Below are 14,656 nucleotides of genomic sequence, written 5' to 3' on the forward strand. Positions count from 1 at the left end.
TCATTTCAATATCTCTGCCACTTATCAGTCATATTGTTTCTATTGTCTGATTATGAAACTGCTGGTTTATAGGTTTGAAAGTCAGAGTAATGAGGTTCCTCTATCATTTTTTTCTGGCTGAGAGGATGTGAATCTATATGAATGTGAGCGTGACCGTGTCACTCTCGCCTTAAAAGAGCCTCAGATTGGCCCGGGTCTGGTCTGTTTCCCGAGCAATAGCTTTATTAAAGACTGCATCTGTGTGTGTGTGTGTGTGTGTGTGTGTGTGTGTGTGTGTGTGTGTGTGTGTGTGTGTGTGTGTGTGTGCGTGTGTGTGTGTGTGTGTGTGTGCGCGCATGTGTGGTTTACTGGCTGACTGTGGTGGTTCTCAGGGGACAGCCCTCTCCAGCTGCTGCTTTACAAGACTGTAACATCAAACACACACATACACACACACTTAACACAAAGGGTTGACTTCACACATCTTTCACTTCAACCCTCAGTCAGCCTCCTTTAACAAGTTCATCAAATGAACTCCTCACTTCTTCCATTCTCGACATACCGCTGATCTTTACTCTCACGCCTCCTGCGGTGTCTCTCCTTTCTTGCAAAATACAATAAAATGTATGAACAGCACAAAAATGTTTAATTAAATGTAAAATATACTGTATATCTAATGCAATATTATGTGATTGGATAAAAAAAAAAGCCAGTATCAGCTCAACAGGTGTTACTCTGTGTGTGACACTGACCTTTGACCTACTGGAGGACAAGCAAAATGCATCTCTTTAACACCCCTACTCCCCAATAATTGGAGTGATACTTTTAAAGACAGATTGTTTTTCACTCTTCAAAGTCTGCTCTGTCAAAGTCTCTTCACTGCTGCACCACAGTAGTACAGTCATAAAATGCAGTATGAAGTTTGAAATGTTTGGACTTGACCTGAACATAAAACTGCTTTTGCCGTTTAATATTTATTTGTCTTACACCGCCACTTCAGCGATCCCAAAGTAAAAATTTTGGACTTTTAAAAAGAAAGTCAGAAAACCAGTGTACTGAATATCTGTCTGTCACTTTTACTGTTCAGTGTTACTTTAATGTTAAATACAGTTACAACTGTACTTGGTCAGCAAATAACACCACCACTATATATATGGTCAAATTGAAAAGCCTGCTGGTTGCCTCGCAACCTCAAGGAAATGACAAGATTTGAGGAAATCACTGCTGTGAAGAAAGAACCAAGAACAAAGAAACAGTCTGGCACAGATTCCTTAAACTGAAGTTTTTGTACAGATTAAACACAAGAAAACAAACAACCTTGTTAATTTGTGAGCTTCAGAGGTGCTGATAGGCTGATTTTGTAACCTTTGGGCAGAGCCAGGCTAGCTGTTTCCTGCTATGACCAGTCTTTATGCTGAGCTAAGTTAGTAGTGCTAGGTTCATATTTAGTGCACAGCCTTGAAAGATGTATTAATCTTCTCATCTGACTCTTGGCAAGAAAGAGAATAAGTATATATCTCAAAATACCAAGCCTCAGTTCATCGCCTGTGTGGATGAGGATGTTGAATTATTTAACAGGTGGAAACAAGTTGTTATTTTACAGGTCACAAGTGAGCACTAAGCAGGATTTCAACATTTATTTCTTCTTGAAAACTGGTTGATATTCAGTCAACCTCTTTTCAACCAGCTAAAATGCAGTTACAACATCAACGTCACACAAAACAAATATTTGTTTAATCATTTGACAATATATTTTTCATCTTTAAGCTGAGAAAGTAACTTGGAGGTAATGAGGGTCCAAAGTGACAATAAACTATTATTTGCACATTGTAGGGGATGAAAAATGTCACAGGTGTAAATCTCAGTGAAATACTGTCTAAACATGAACGTTCAATTAACGTATTCAAGTTGTCAGGGAAAAAACCTGTTTGGACCAATTCTGAATGTCTTTTCACTGGTGACCAGCGTCATTTCTAAACATCTTTTGAACTGAAAAATGCTCACTGGGAGGTATCAAGTCTTTGCACTCAAGTCCCAAGTCAAGTCCCAAGTTAAGTCCTAAACTTTGAGTTTTGTAATGCGCCAATCACAAAATATAATACTGTGTTTTGTGTACTGCAGTTCATATTTTGTTGACCACTGTGGCACACTTTTTAAATAATGCATTTTTTCCATCTTTTAAAGTCCAAGTCAAGTTTTTGGATTTAGTCAAGTTGAATCTAAAGTCATCAAATTTGTGACTGAGTCCAAGTCATGTAACTCCACAACTCTGACATTTATGGCACCATAATTGGAACTGAATTGAAACAATTTCTCAATAACATTGCTTTATCAAAAGCAATTACAGCGATTATGCTTCGGGCACCCAAATGGTGGGCAGCGGCACGGGTTTCTTTCTCAATGCCAACTGTAGGAACTACTTGTAGTTTTCCAACTTGGTGGTAAGTTTCAGCCAGTGGGCTCTTTACCACCTCCTACCCCTGTCTGTCTGTCACTCTCCGCTCCCCCTCTTTTGCTTCCCCCTCTTTCTCTCTCTCTTAGTGATGTGAGCTCCCTGGCATCTGAGGCAGCCAGTCATTACACCATGGAACGTAGTGGAGCCAACCAGAGCCTTAAGGCTTTGGAAAACCATAGTGTGAACCATTTTATTTATTGTTACTTTTCAGATGATGTCCATTTATCATGACTGACCCTGTTAACTTAACTTCTTTGTCCCTCAAGTAGTCCAGATTGTTCTTTTAAAGATAGACTCGGTGAACTGTAAGTAAGTTTTGTTTTGAGTTGTTTTGCATTTATCTTGATTCACTCACACTGCCCACATGCTGCATTCAAGTGTGGCTCTGGAAATAATTGCAGTCAGGGTACAACAGAGCAGGACAGGCTGTCTAAGCTCATATAACCAGTTGGGGGAAACACATTGCCCAGAAAAAAAATCACGAGTGGTAGGCAGAGCCAGTGGCAGATGGAGGGAAGAAGAAAAAGCGGGTGAGAAAGCAATGGGGAGAGTTTAAGAGAAAGTTAAAAATACAGAGAGGTGAGCTGGTGAGTGAGTAAGGTGGTCAAACTTGTTCCCGCCACCTCATTAGTGGCGATGACATCACAGCTGATTTCTCTTTTAGACTGCTACTACCGCTCCACTGCTCGTCTGTTACAGGAGAGGCAGAGCTGCTACCGGCCAGAGTCTTTAACGGCAGGCAGAGTCTGGGGAGCTGCTTTTATGTCGTCAATAACTCAGACTGAGTAAAAAGGAGGCTGGATCTGCTCTGATTGGAGAAGCCTTTTTGGAGCCGAGTAATCACAGTTGAGATTTTTTAATATCAGTTACTCCACATCATGAATGGACTGCAGGCCAGCTGCAGCTGTATTGAACTGATTTAGTTGCAATAAAGCCTTTAACAGTTTCCCTTGACGATATGGCTCACATTAATGTCTATAGAGAGCTTTCAAAATTGTTTATACTGCAACAAAGAAAATATCTCACAGGTGACCAGCAGTGCTTCCAAACTGGCTCTCAGTCTCCCTGTACCTTTGTTAAATGTTTCTCTATTCACTTTCTGAGTCCACCATTCATTCAACACAAAACAGAGGCCTATTGGTCATGACCAGAGAGTTTTAAATGCAGCTCAGGGTCATTGTCTCCAGAAAACTGAATGGTGTTTAGATTTTTTATCCACTGACATGAACCAGTCCTTTCACCTACACTGGAATAAACTGCTGACGGTAACAGAGTGTGGAGAGTGGTTTGGCTATGTAATACATTTGGCACATAATTAACTTGTCCTGTTGGTGGCGACAGTGGATGTATTGATGAACGTTTTCTCAGGAACCCCCACTATTCTTAAGCTGTTGCAGCACAATCTGAATTCAAGGTCATCACCCTTCTTTAAGCAGCCAAATGCTCGATCTGGATCTTCAGCCACAATGTTGCCCGTAGAGGCAGACAGTGACACTTCCATTTCCTCCACAGTAGGGTGTTGCCAACTCGGCACCTAAAGCCGCTCTCTAATTGGTAAATCTGTTTTCACTGATTGTAAGTAAGTTCTGATTGTGGACAAATCATCCCCCAGTGTTGTTCAGAATTCGATTTTGAAAATGTTAATCAAAGGTTAATTTCGAACTACAAGGCTTCTGTGTTGATAGCTTGGAGTCGAGGTAGCTGAAGCCATGTTTATTACCTGGGAGGTTTCTGGGCTTCAGCCTGTTTGGCAGTGAGATTTAGCCCACAGCCAATACTGCACCCAGATTTTGAGGTCAGGAATCTTTGAAAACATAGTGACCAACAGTTACATTACATTCTCTGTCTCTTTCCTCTGCTCTCTGTCTGTGAGAGCAGCAGAAAGACAGATATACACTCATACACACACACAGGCAGAGGCACCGGGGATCACTGAGGTGCTGTGCAGATATGTGGGCGTGTGTTTATTTGGTCTTCAGGATGTAACCGCTGTGAAACAATCATGAAATAACACTCTGATTCACTGTTTGGTTCTCATTGACGGCACTTGGTCTTTTAATTCACTCTCTATGTCTGTCTCCCTCTCATGTTCATTCAGCTGGGGAGGAGAGACTAACTTTGAATGGTGCATTTGCAAACGATCCTGATCAGTGTGACTGATCAGCTTTGTCTGTTTATTCAAAGTCTAATAACCAAAAGTGATGCCAGTAAAACATTTAATTATATCATCATTAACAATTACATTTGTACTTAAAAGAAAACAAACTCCAGACTGTCCCAAAGTTACATTTAAAAATATAGTGAGTGTAAAAATGCTCAGCAAATTATTCCTCTGGCACATTCAAACAAGAGAGAAGAGAAAAACAGACTGGTGATCAACCAAATTAGGTGTGTGTTCACTGTGAGTGTGCTGCTAATTTAAATCCCCAGACAAACAGCGACTGAGTAACACTTTCCTGACTCTTGATATGCACTGGGGGTGTGAGAAGGCCTTGAGCAGCACACTTCACCCTCAGTTGCCCCAGTGGAGCAGATCAGTGGCCAGTAGCTAAAATACTCAGTGTAGGTGTTAATGAGTGTAATTACATTATTCGAAAGCAGAGAACATCTGCTACAAAAAAAAAAAAAACACTCTCAAGCTTAAACTGCAACTCAGCTAAGCTGCAGTAGAAAAGAAGCAAATTAAAAATGAACACCAGATAATGGATTGGAAACAGACGTCCACCCCTCAAAGTTCCTTTTATTGCCCCAGTGTGTTCACAAATACTGCATGATTCAATCAAACTAGAAGAGACACCCTCATGCAGCAGGGCTCAGATGTATGACGACAGCCTTCAGACGCACTCAGACAAACGAGATAAAAGTTGCGCAGTCTTTAATTTCCCAGCATTTGTTTCATTGTTTTACAGCATTCTGAGGGATGTCGAATCAAACAATAGCTTTTTACTATGTGTTTGAACCCAGTGCACCGCCAGTGTGTTTGTGAGAAACTCTATCATAAAACGGGATATGAACGGAAAAAACTGTCTGAAAAAAAAAAAAAGCGAGCGAGCACGGTTTCAACTGATGTCTTCCAGTTGTGTGACCTCTCTTTCCTTCTCCGTCTTTTTTCTGTCTCCCTGCCTCTCTCGGTTTAATAAGGCCAGCTGTAGAGTCTGGCTCTCTGGGGAAACACAGTAGAGTGTGGCTGGAGCTGAGGCTGAATGAGGCTGAAATTGGGGCCGGTGGTGGTGGCGGTGGTGGGGGCGCAAGTTGGGGGGCGAGCACTTCCGACCATTTTCCCCATGCAATACACCATGCAGTCTGGAGCGTTGGCAGGCCGCCGCCAGATCTCTCCCCTTCGTCTTCTTTCCCTCCCTCCTTCATTTCCTTCCTTTCCATCCTACTTTTCTTCCTCTGTCTCTCAACCACTGAGCCTCTCCTCCTTTCCACCTTCTTTTCTTCCTTTTCCTATTCTTCTTCCTGTTGCTTTGGACAGCAGACAGTTACTATTTGTAATGACCCTCTCCAGACGTCTGCTCAGTGGCACCATAACAAGTCTAGAAACCCCTCTCCCCTTCCTTCTATCACTTTCAGCGCAGGCTGGAAACGACCGTCCAAGGACTACGATAAATAGCTCTGCTCCTTGGAGTCTCTTCCCCTCTAGACGCCTGCTCTGTGGTACCGTATCGGGTCCAGACCTGCTTCCGAGTTTTGACAGGTCCCTGACCCACGCCAGAGCGGTTCAGCTGGGTTGGGACTGTGTGTGTGTGTGAGTGAATATGTGTCTTTGTGTGTGTGAGGTTGGGCCCAGCTAAGTTGGTGGGTGTTTTTCATCAGACTAATGAATAATACGTCTGAGCTAGGAGAAGAGTATCAAGCGAGAGGAGGAGAGGAGGAGAGGAGGAGGAGAAAGCAGGGGGGAGGAGAGGGGAGGGGTAATGACTATCAGATGGTGTTCTACTACTGTGCTGCTGCCGCCACTGCTGCTGCTGCTGCTGTGTCCTTAAAGGAGAACGCCACTCAATTCAAAAATTCACATATGTGAGTATTATTTGCTGGAAATGTACAACAATCATTGTGAAAAGAAACAAACCTCCCAAAGCAGAAAGAGAGATTTGAGAGTCTAACTTGTAAATGTAAATTAAAACTTGGCACAAGTGACCGCGCAGCTACCAGACCAACAGACTGAAAGTCTACATCTCAATGGAGGGATTTACTCTGTGGTGAAACCTTTGCTGGGAAAGTTACTTTAAAGCTCCTATAATTGACATTTTATAACATTATCAAATGACAATGTGAAAACAATGTGACAATATTAAAAGGGTCATTTGCGGTTATGAATACAGAGCATTTTCACCTGAATCTGCAGCTGCCCTCATCCATCCAGCATGCAACTTTCAGCCACGGCAGGCATATGTTTTCAGTGAAAGTGTCAGTGTCCACCTGCTGAAAAAGACGAACAGTTAGTGACTACCTGCTGAACACAGTGGAGAGTTTAGCACCTAAAGACAGATATTTACCTCAGGAGCTGGTAGAGACAAAAAAACAGAGTCAAAAAGGAGATAAATGTTGAAATTACACTCATAAGGTGGCCAGAAAAACAACTCCAAATAAATATAGCGGTTCTCTGCTTTCTAACAGGGTTGCTGTATCACCTCAGAGGCTCTTCACGCCTATGGTGCACCCACCCAGGTGTTTTCAATTAACATCCCTAATTAAGACCTCCTCTGGTGACTTTGTAGGTGAGCACAGATGGTGCTTGATTGACATATTTCTCCAGGTTTCCTATTAGTTTTGCCACACATGTGAGGGTGGATAAATTCAATTTTCATCATTTTTATTGGTCCATGACACATGCTGACTTCACATAATTCCCATAGCTCCACCCAACGTCAGCCTGAGCAGAAATTTAAAGTAATTTACAGTTGTATTACACCTTTTACACAGTAGCTATCTTATAGGGTAAACACAGGTGTTACCAATGATGCTAATTACTGGGTGCTGCTATTGTGCATGTTGGCTCACTGGAAAGGCACTAAATGGAATGGGACCTTAATTACAATCACTGGTAACATCTGTGTTTATTCTACAGAATGGCTGCTGTAGCAAGGGACTATTGGCCCAAATATCCACATAAATGAAAACACAAGTGTGAGATGCAGGGCCTTTATAGTTGATATTCTGCCAATATGGTGTTCATGACTTGAAACAGTCAAGTGGTCAAGTCCTGTCCTCACATTGAAGCTGTGGAGTTCACAAACCCTCCGACTCTCAATAAAACTAGCTCATCGTAGCCTTTAGACAAGTGACTGAAGTTAGCAAGCAAGCTAAGAAGACCAACATGTGACAAAAAGATAATGTTAGAGTTACTGTGTGTGAAATTGGTATCACTGTGGAGTGCACTGTTGTCAACGTCCCAACACCAGGTAAGATAGCAAACAAGACGACCCAGAAATGTAGAATTTAGGCAATCAAATATATTGTAAAGACTATCTCCCACACACCATGGAAATGGTATTTGTATTGTTAATATGGAAAATTTGTTAGCAAGGATGTTGTTTTGGTTTTAACTAGGGGTGTCCTGATCTGATATTGATATCGGATATTGGTCTGATATCAGCCAAAAAACGAGTATCAGATTTTATCGGATTGCATCTAAAATCTCTGATCTAAGCGCTCCGATAAGCAGTCCATTTTCTGCTCCAGCGCTTCTATCTATAGGTGACTCTGGTTGCTGACTATTGTTCTCTGTTTGAGTAACACCACTTGATCAAGCCTTTTCTGACATTCCACACTACAAAATAAGTAATAAAAGTATGTATGATTCGTGCTGATATCGTATTGGATCGATATTGGTATCGGCCAATACTCAAGGCTGCAATATCGGTATCGTATCGGAAGTGAAAAAGTTGTATCGGGACATCCCTAGTTTTAACTTAGCGAGGATCATGTTTTATCTGATGTGTAATGGACATTTCTGTGTTTGCTTGCAATTTAATTTTCAAGCAAATGTTTGCACAAATATAGACAGAGCTGGCACTACTAAAAATGTTTACTTGATTCAATATGATTTACTGAGGGCCTATAGAAATATCCTGAAACAGAACTTGCAGACTAATCATGTCACCAAGTTGTGGCTGATTTAGCTCATATATGTGTGCATAAAATAATGATATAAACAATAATAACTGAAATCCAGATCCAAAAAAGAGAGAAACAGATATAGTTCAGTAAATATTAATCCTACATGTTGGAGGACTGATTTCAGAGCAGCTGAGCATTACTGACACTTTGGCTCCTCTTGAAAAGGACCTGGTGTCCCTGTTTGTTTGTCGGGGGCATTTTTTCCTAGTAATTAAGTTACAAAAAAATGCTGTGTCTGTGTGATGATTAAAAAATGGCCAACGCCTTATGGCTGAAATGCATATATATATATCAGTTGACCGGTGTTATATCCAGCAAAGATATTATTAATTCAGCATTTTTTAAATATTTTGTGATGCAACCTTTAAAGAACATTTAAAACGGGCTGAATGAAAATGCAGTCAGTATCCTCAACAGCATCAACACATGCATATTCTCACCCACTGCAAGAAGAAGTACAGCCTGTGCCTGTGTAGCTTCTTAGTGTACAATATCTACATGTTGCATCGTAAATTTATTCTATATTAATGTAATTTTAATAGTTTTTCAAATAACCTGTAACTGACAACATAGTCTCTCTATGTGAGGCACATTCAAAATGATTATGTAAAATCCGGGGATCTGTGTTGTGGGTCAACACTTTATGTAGTTTTATGTAAATGTCACCATTACTGTGCTGTAATGTAGCTATTTCCTTTTCATATAACATTCCTCTGGTAAATGCAGCCACGTGTGATTATGAAAAGACTTGGAGTCTACATTATACCAGTCAAATGTTTTCTGGCCTGCGGGCAACAATTCAGAGAGAAATGGATACTGTGTTAGACCAGCCACACACTCGTGGGGGATGCAAATCAGAGGAAGATCATGCTAATGCATGTAATGACGGGCCACAGTGAGTGTAGCTGGTTTGGAAATACAGTGGAGTCTACTGGGCAGTCAAAAACAGACATGCAGTCAGTTTAAACACAGTCTGACAGGTACTTGGGTGTGGATCTTCCTGCTCTTGCCATTTTTGACAATTAAATATTGTCAGTATACCATATATCATAATATATATCATATTTTTTATACTTTCCCAAACAATCTCAACAAAAAGTAGCACAAAACAAATCAATTCAGCAATGATTTGGTCTTTTAACTCTTTACACTCTGAAACTGAACATCAGCACAGAATAGGGATGCACCAATACCACTTTTTTTCAGACTGAGTACAAGTGCAAGTACTTACATTGGGGTACTTGCTGATACTGAGTACCGATACGAGCACTTAATAATGCCATTAAAGTTCTTACAATTACATATTTTATTTTCATTAGATGGTCACTTTCTAAATGTAAAAAATCATTATTTCGTGCTACAAGTGTAACCATAGTTAACTATGCACATTACATTTTTAGGTTATTTGTAGTAAGTTACTTCACTGATTTTGTGTTCTTTATTAAGCTGTGCAGTTTTCTGTGTATGTGATATATTTCAGTATAATAATTTCACAACATTATTAGGGACTTGCAGAATTAAGTTTACCCTGCTGTGAACCTCAAAGAGTGAAGTTGCGTGTCCTGTGCTGTCAGGCAGTTTTAGTGAAGACTAAGTACACAAAGAGAAGTTGTAGGAGCTTATTACGAGGACAGGGGTGGCAGTGTTTTTTTTTTTATTAGTCTTCGGATTAATTTGCAGGGGCATTCAAGTTTACGCCTGCCAGGACTTATGGGACAGCAGCTGGCTGTGGTCTACAGGTGCACTCTGTGTGTTTATTTCAGTTTTACATGCACTTACATGGAATTTTACGGACAGTTTCCAGGGTCGCTGCGGTCATTAGTTGATGATGCTGAGGACAGCATGTCTCTCGCTGATGATGACAGCATGTCCAAAAAAAGAGGATAAGTATCAGCAAACACCTTGAACTCTGCATCCTGTTGGTTCTTTAGATGTTTGTTTGTGTCGAGCGGCTACTTTTCGTGATGTAGTGTTGGGAGTAGTTTTATGAGTAAGAGTACATGGGCGTAAGGACAGTATCGGACTGATACCCGATGCTGGTATAGGTATCGGTGCATCTCTAGCACAGAATATCTTGTTTTCACTAAATCTGAGTAACAGATCTTTTTCACAGCAGCCACGTGGAATAGTAGGGCAAACACAGGTGCTAATGAGGCCAATTAAGGTTCTGTTCCATTCAGCTCAAACAGAGTCAGGGGGCTGCTATTATGCATGTTGGCTCACTGGAAAGACACTGCAACACTGTACTAAATGGAACGTGATCTTAACTCATTAGTATCATCAGCATCACCTGTGTTATCCCTTCTATTTCATATTAATATGGCTTGCAGTCAAAAAGGTCTATTTCAAGAGCGGCTCTGACTTTATAAGTTAAAAAATAACACATTAAAGGCATGCTCACAACTGGAGTATTCCAACCCAAAAGGGAATCAGATCCAAACCTCATTGTTTACCACATGCTGTCATGATTTTCTCCCTAAGAGCAATGAGCTGTTGGATTGCATGTCAGTGTTGGCTCTTGAAAGACAAAGTTTGTTTTCGTTGGGTGATTTTGTTCCTTTTGGTCCAGTTTCATTAAGACTTTTGTTATTTCCAAAACCAACATAACTATAACAGCAGTAATACTGGCTGTTGAATTTGGGTCACTAACTGAGGTGAAGTCCAGGTGTGGGAATCTGATTCATTGACTGCAGAAGACTGATTGCATGAAGAAGACAGGGTGCTTTCATGAGTGACATGCTGTAATGTAGATCCAATCTGCGTCTCAGATATTCAGAGTTGACAGCCAGGAAACTGTTTTCAAGCACATTTGATATCCAGTGACCGGATGTGTCCAAGGAGAACTGGTGGAAAAAGCATAAACTATAAAACATGATTCTTTCCTTTTTTCCATTCCACTGCATTCTTGGTCCACACAGGTTTTGCAGTTGTTGTTGCTTCCGGTGATGGAAATGTATTGTGAATTTGCATGTCCAGCATGAGGGACTACAAGACCTTTACCCACACAGACCCATCATCGACTGTGCAAGCATCAGTGTAGCATCAAGGGTAAACACACCATATCACCCATTGTCTTTTGGATTACAGTTGTGAGAGCTCTAGTTTGGCATCATGAAGGTCACCATCTTGTTTTTTTTGCAACCAGAGCATATGTAGTATCAGTGAGAGCATGGAGCTGGTGGGTTGCACTTGCACTTGGGCGGTGCGTCGTTTTGGCTCATCTGTTCAGCACAAAATAATAGCAGCCTGCCTGGCCACAAAGTTTCTTTTCATCACAGATAAACACTAAAATATGTTTGTGAAAACATTTGAGGAAAGAAATAGGCAATACAGTACAGAATATTGATCTGACTTTTTATGGGCCTATTGCATTGTGCTGAGGGGGCCTACTGAGAATGACTTGTCAATCACACAGTAGTCCCCCGCCCTGAAGCATATCCTGCTTTATCATCTATTTACCGTAAAATGGGACCATAATTTACAAAATGAACATCGTCCTGTATTGAAGATGGCTAGCAGTTGACACCATAAACTCATTAGGAAATGGTTCACTGAGGATATAAATCAACTTTGAAATCGGGTCATATCCGTACAATATGACTTCATTTTGCAACCAGCAGTGTCACCTCCTGCTGGCCATTATAAAAAAAAAAAAAATACAGGTTTACTCTTGTATTGGCTTTACTTTTCAGACCTGGAAGCTCTGTCCATTATTTATACAGTCAACATTTAGCACCAGCAAAGGTCAGCTAGTTTGTTACCTAGTTAGCTGCAGCTAATGATTATTTTCATTGTTGATTAATCTGTCTCAATTAATTAGTTTTTAATTAGTTTGGTCTATAAAAAAAAAAAAAATTGCTGATCAGTGTTTTGATGGTGTCCTCAAATATTTTGGTTTGACCACAATTCAGGAGTAATGACTGAGGAAACCAGAAAATTTTAACATTTAAGAAGCTGGAATCAGAGAATCTGAAAAAAAATGAGTCAGACTGACTAATCACTTATCAAAATAGTTGCAAGTTAATTTATGATTCATAATCATATTTAGACAGCGGTTTGATCCCCATCTATAGATGACCCATGGGTCCCCCCCCCCCCATCCTGATTGTTCCCTGCACTTCCTGTATGTTCTGTAATCCACCGCACTGGCCTCAGTTCATACAGGCAATACCACAGCATAAACAGTATGACTGTGACTGAAGGGCAGCGATAGATACAAAGAGGAGGGAAACAGAGAGAAATATTGACAGAAGAGGAGAAAAGAGAGAAAGAGAGTGATGAATGCTTACTGTAACGTTGTGTAAGTCTGACAGATTATTCATTGTGCTATTAGTTTTCAGCAGCAGCTTAAGGTTGCCAATCTACACAAAAGAGGCATACCAGCAATGGTGGTGGGGTTTAGAGTTTTCAATAATGTACTTCTGAGGATTAGAGACTTCATAGTTGAGTTTTACATAGGTTGTCAACCTTTAACCACCCCACGGTTGAAGCAGGAAACAAAATTTGAAGGTCAATCAGTTCCTTGGAAATGAGAGTTAAGCTGCACGATCATGGCTAATAAAATCCCAAAGACTCTAAGAAAAGCAAATTAGAGTTTAGTGAAGGCTGTACAGAAAGTTTGTAAAATCCGAGGATGCCAGAATAATACATCTTAATGCATGGAGTTCAATTGTATATGTAGCTAGATAGCTGAGTTGATAGATTTCTTTCATTCAGTTCTGTATTTCATTAGTTTTCTCCCACTCCTGTCTTTATTCCCTCCACTGTATTTGCTCCCTTTGCTGTCTCCTCTCATTTTTTCTTTTCTTTCGGAGGAAGACAAATTATTAAAGGGAGTGTATGAGTGTAAAGTAGCAGCTCCCCTACTACACACCCCTGAGCCTCCCCTTCATCACCAAAACACTCCACCCAAAAAAATCTGAGCCCCTTGAGGGCAAAGCCAGCGTGCAGGTCCTCCAGCGTCACAGCTTGTACAGATAAAAGGCTTCAGCCATGGATGAATAAACTCAGTTCCCGGTTTCAACCATGAACCCAGGCTGAGCGGTCCAGCACTGCGGCTGCCCGCCTCCCAGCCTGCTGTCCAGGGACAAACACAGCACAGATGGGGGGCTGAGGGAAGGAAAGAAGACACAGGGAGAAAGGCAAACTTTTATTTCACCAGTCAAGCTTCTCAGCTTCTCGCTGTCAAGATTGTGGTTGAACAAAACATCCGCTTTTGCAAACCCAAGTCCAAGACTTACCTCTTGCTGGTATCCTGCATGTTATGAAAGCATATTGACGACCAAAGAAGACAAAGTTAATTTGAGCACAGCTCAGTCTGAGAGCACACATGCATAGAGCTGTACGAGCAGAGACATGAGTGAAACCAATTATTTGACCATGCAGCATGAATTGTTAAAATGGGATTCTTGTAATTCTCATAGCTGCTCATGCTCACTTTTGCCAGACTGGATCCCCTGAGTACAAACTGATAATAATTACAACCACAATAATAAAAATAACAGTCAAATAATAATAAAACAATAACAGGTGACAATGTTGCTTTTAACCACAAGATGGAGGCATTATTTACTTAAAAGCTTAAAAAAAATGCGTTAGGCCCCTAAGTGACTAAAAATCATGTTTAATTTGTTGGCAAATGATTTAGTTTTTAAGCAACACATCCTTCTACCCAAACGACAGAATAAGTCCATGAATTGCAAAACAAGATACACACAGATATGTGAAGTGGAGAGTACTAGTGACAGGCACACCAGACCTTCAGTGAGTTACGAATGTGGCGTTAAACACGTGAATTTAAATGTTGTGAAACAGCAGCAGTGTGGTTAGGTTTAGGCATGCTAAACTATTGTGTACTCTAATGTAACACAACACAATGCAATGCTATGCAGGGCAACGGAACGCAATGCAACTTAACTTTTTTTTTTATTTTCCCTTGTTTTGTTTTTGATTGCACACTGTTGCCTTGCAGACTGAATAGCGCTCAGAATTTTTTTGTGCTCTCTCAAATCTACTTACATACTCTGGCAGATAAGTCTAGAAGAAGAATCACTTGGCATGGAAAAACAGGAAACTTGGAGGAGACTCTTTGCTATT

The sequence above is a fragment of the Lutjanus erythropterus genome, chromosome 9 (assembly GCF_056507025.1).
Source record: "Lutjanus erythropterus isolate fLutEry1 chromosome 9, fLutEry1.hap2, whole genome shotgun sequence".
NCBI lineage: Eukaryota > Metazoa > Chordata > Actinopteri > Lutjaniformes > Lutjanidae > Lutjanus > Lutjanus erythropterus.